Here is a 5,069-nt window from a genome sequence, read left to right on the forward strand (position 1 = left end):
TTACATTTGTCATTTACAATTGGCATCTTAACCCTAAAGACAGACCAGTGGAATTCTTAATCTCCTTTCCATTTTAAAATAATAAAAGTAATGACCTCTTTCCTGAATTTAAGTTGCAGCCACCTCAGGCGAAGAGTTGACTCACTGGAAAAGATGCTGACGCTGGGAGGGGTTGGAGGCAGAAGGAGAAGGGGACGACAGAGGATGAGATGGCTGGATGGCATCACCGACTCCGTAGACATGAGTTTGGGTGAACTCCGGGAGTTGCTGATGGACAGGGAGGCCTGGCGTGCTGCGGTTCATGGGGCCACAAAGAGTTGCACACGACTGAGCGACTGAACTGACGGCTTTAAATCTTGTCACTGTTAACATCAGTTGTTAAACCCATATTTATGCCTGCTATCTGCATCAAAAGCCTCCTTTAAAATTTTGAAGTTTTTTTTTTTTTTTCATGAAAATATCCAAAACCAAGATAATTTCATAGTAACAAATAATACTTGTTAGTCCCAAGAGCCAACTCCTAGCTCACCATGTGGAAGTGTCCAACCTTTTGAGACACCATGGACTGTAGGGTCCGCCAGGCTCCTCTGTCCATGGAATTCTCCAGGTGAGAATACTGGAGTCGGTTGCCATGTCCTCCAGGGGATCTTCCCAACTCAGGGATTGAACCTGGGTCTCGTGCATTGCAGGCAGATTCTTTACCCTCTGAGCCACCAGGGGAAGTAAAGATTAGATTTTTAAAAAATCATGTTAAAAGAAGGCACACATTGGGAGCTCTGGTTAGTGCTGAGATAGAGAATGTCAGGCAGATTGATAAGGAAAATCATCTTCTCCCCTACTGGGAACACTGGAAGGGGAGCAGCTTTCACCATAGGCCTCGATTCCCTGTATCCCCTAGAATTAGTCACTCCTGTAGCTGGAAGTCACAGCTCACTGTCTGTAGCCATGGGAACTTGGCCCATTTCTGGACTTTCATGTCATTTCTGCATTCAAGTCATTCCTCTACTAAGGTGACCCGGCAAGTCATTTAAACTCTTGTCTGCAAACTGGCCCTCATAGCATTGTGCAGAGTATATGTGTTAGACATAATGGGGTTCTAGTTTTTACCTTTGCAGTCCAAACAATTCATGTTAGAAAGCACCCAACTACTTAGAAAAGTTTGAAGTCTACGTTTGCTGTGAACACAATTCAAAAACATAGCTGTTTCAGAATACTACCTCACTGAGATTAACAGTAGAAGCTTTTCATAATTAAAGCATGAAGTCAGCGGCTGTCCTCTTGACCCTTCTGCTTTTTGCCACCTCTGCTCAGAATAATTCCAACCCAGTTCTAAGAACAGAGGAAGTTCCTCCCCTGCCTTCTTATGTCATCAAATTCCTTTCCCCTGTATCAACTGTCATCTCTGTAGTATCTGTAGGTCTTTGCCACAGCCCTTCAAACTGTAGCTTAATGATCTATTTAAAACGTTAATCATATGTTGCTCTAATACATAGTTTCCAAGCGTTTCTCATTTCACTCTACAAACCCTTGACTTGGGCTGTATAAGGTCTGACCTTTGCCAGCTTCCTCCATCCATCAACAGCGTTTCCTCTTCCTCAGGTGTGCCCCTCTATTCCAAAGTCTTCCCATTTCCTGTCTTCCCTGCCTGGGATGCCTTTCCTCCAGATCATCGTTCAGGTCCCCTCTCCAGAATCCTCTCTCCAGAAGGGCCTTCTTTCACACCCTATCTAAAAACAAGCCCCTCTTGACAGCCCCCCTTCATGTTCTGTTCCTTAGCTAGCCCTAACTTTTTCATAATGCCTGCCACTACCTGGACTTCCCTTATTTTATTTTGTCACTGACTCTCATTAATAGAGTATAAACTTTGAGAGAGCAGCAGAACTGTGGTTCGTTCATTATTGTAATGCCCCTTATCTAATCCTACAGCAATGCCTGACTTGTATTAGGATATGCAATAAAAATAATGAGGAATGAATTTTACAAACACTAATTCACTGAGTGGCACTTTTCAGCCCTCATCTTTCAAGTTTGAGCATGTGTTCTTTTTCCAACTGCCCTTCTATGAACATGTCTATTCCTTTTACAAGGTTCTAGTGCTCCGGAGCTCACAGACTAAAGCAGACAGATAAACAACAGCCCAGGGGTAGCAAACTGGTGGGCACTGGGCCACATCTTAGCTCACACACCAGTATTTGGTTTGAACAATGTTTGTTTTAGGTGAACTATTTGCTAACATTTTTAAATTTGGAAATACATAAAAACCTAGGCCTCCAACTTTTCTAAAAATTAGAATACATGAAATCTACAATCCCTCAGGGCAACAAATGACCCCACCCCAGCAGCCTTCTGGTTGGGGTGTGCACACCAGTGTGGTATATTTCTGCCAACTCCCTCTTAATTGCAACAGCAAAGCAGGTGTCAACTGACATTCATCACTGTTGATGGGGGTGTCTTTCTGGGATCCTGCTCCTTTTACTCACAGATGTTACCTACCTGAACCTGACATCTCAAAGATAATCCAAGACCTATATGAACCCCCACATCTGTGAACATGGCACTATGTACCTAGGCTCCTGGGTCAGTTGAAAATCAGATTACTTATTGTGCCCAACATCTCTGCTAGTTAACTGCAGTGCAATGTGTTTACCTTTGCAAACTGGAATTCCTCACTCAAGCAGTTCTTGCATTGCTGCAGCACTTGCAGAAAAATTCCATAAATGGATTCTTCTGTTTTTACACAGAACGTGTGACACATCAGGTCTTTGTACAGAGCACAAGGCATGTCATAAATCTAAGCCACCGTGAGGTAAAATAATCCACCCTTAATTAGGAAACTAATTTTCTACTCAAAATATATTCTTTCTAGGGCTTTTTCAAACAGACCAAGTTTCGTTCATTTGACAAATACTGCAACCTAGACTAGTGTTGACATTGTTTAGTCATGCTCGCAGCCATTAGCAGACTATGTGTTTTTTGAGCTGTGTTGCCAATATCTTAAAAATATACACACACATTCGGGGGTGTGGTATAGTTGCTTTACAATATTAGTTTCAGGTATACAAGAGTAATCCACCATTTTTAAAGGTTATGCTCCCATTTATAATTGTTATAAAATAATTGGCTATATTCCTCATGCTGTACAATAGCTTATTTATTTTATACATAATAGTTTGTACTTCTTAATCCCCTGCCCCTGTCTTGCCATTGCCCCCTTCCCTCTTCCCGTTGGTAACCACTAGCTTGTTCTCCACTGTCTGTGAGTCTTTTTTGTTAAACTTATTAGTTTTATTTTTTATATTCCACATATAAATGATACACAGTATCTGTTTTTCTCTGACTTATTTCACTAAACATAATGCCTCCCAGGTTTACCCATGTTGTTGAAAATGGCAAGATTTCAGTCTTTTTATGGTTAAGTAGTATTCTATTATGTATATATATGCCACATCTTTATCCAGTCAGGTGTTGATGAACATGTAGGTTGCATCCATGTTTTGGATATTGTAAATAACGCTGCTGTGAACATTGGGGTACATGTATCTTTTTAAATTAGTGTCTTCATTTATTTCAGATCATGTCATAGTTCTATTTTCAGGTTTTGAGGAACTTCTATAATGTTTTCTACAGTGGCTGTACCAATTTATATTCCTGCCAATAGTGTACAAGGGTTCCCTTTTCTCGTCATCCTCTTCAACATTGGTTGGTTGTGGTCTTTTTGATGTAGCAGACTATATCTTATACACAACTGAAATTGAGTCAACAAGCTTCAAAACAGTCAAATTGCAAATGTCAAGTTTCTACTGTGATTACATATATGCCTGATGAAAGCTTTTCTGAGAGGTTCCTAACTACAGAAAGAAGGGCAAGGAGAGAGGGGCTTCCCTGGTAGCTCAGTGGTAAGGAACCCGCCTGCCAATACAGGAGATGCAGGTTTGATCCCTGGTCCAAGAAGATTCCACCTGCTGTGGGGCAGCTAAGCTCGCGCACCACAACTACTGAGCCTGTGCTCTAGAGCTGGGGAATCGCAGCTGCTGAAGCCTGAGCTCCCTAAAGCCCACGCTCCACAATAAGAAAAGCCACCGCAATGAGAAGCCTGTGCAGTCCAACCGGAGAGCAGCCTCCGCTCGCCGCAACTAGAGAAAAGTCCCTGCAGCAAGAAGATCAACACAAACCAAAATAAATAAAAAAGTAAAGAAGGGCAAGGCAAGTTGATGTCTAGAGATATGGCAGATACCTACATACAATTACCACCTACTTGCAGGGTACTTGCTATCCAAGTGGAGACAATTTTTTTTTTTAAAGGTAAATAACGTCCAAAATAATCCTGAGTATATTTTGGGACCAAGCAAGCAGTACACAGAGCTGAGCTAAAGAAGGAGGGACTGCTGTGGCCTCGTGGCTTGGAAATTTCAGAGGACAGGAAGTGCGGCTGGGCCTGGGATGGACAGGATTTAAAAGGATAAGGAGGAAGATGTGGTGTAATCTCAAGGCAAGGCTCGATGTCTGGACTTAGATAGCTGGGCGTGCACCCCAGGACAGACATGAGGCTTGTTTGCTCTGACAGGAAGGGCTTGTGCAGGAAAGAGTGAACAATGTTGGAGCAGAAATGGTGAGGCTTATGGACTCAGATTGCCTGGGGTCAAGGCTCAGCCTCTCTACTCACTAGCTGTCTACCTTTGCACACTACTTAACCACTCTAAGCAGTCACTTCCCAGCCATAGAATTAGTCATGAACCTGCTCTATTCAGGTGTTAGGAGGATTAAAGGAAATAATGCATATAATCTTGTTGTAAATGTTAAATTAATGATCATATTATCATTATTAATATCATCAGAGGCTTGTGGATGACAGACTGAGATACACTAGAGAGCCATTTTAAGCATGTGGGTGACTATTATTTTTCTAAGGTAGACTAACAAATTACCACAAACTTGATGACTTACATGTCTTCCCTCACAGTTCTGGGGGTTAGAAGTCTGGAATCAAGGTGTCGGCAGGACAATGTTCCCTCTGAAGGTTCTAAGGAAGCATCCTTTCTCGATTATTTGTAGCTTCTCCCAGCAGTCCT

This window comes from Bos javanicus, chromosome 1 (assembly GCF_032452875.1).
Source record: "Bos javanicus breed banteng chromosome 1, ARS-OSU_banteng_1.0, whole genome shotgun sequence".
Lineage (NCBI taxonomy): Eukaryota > Metazoa > Chordata > Mammalia > Artiodactyla > Bovidae > Bos > Bos javanicus.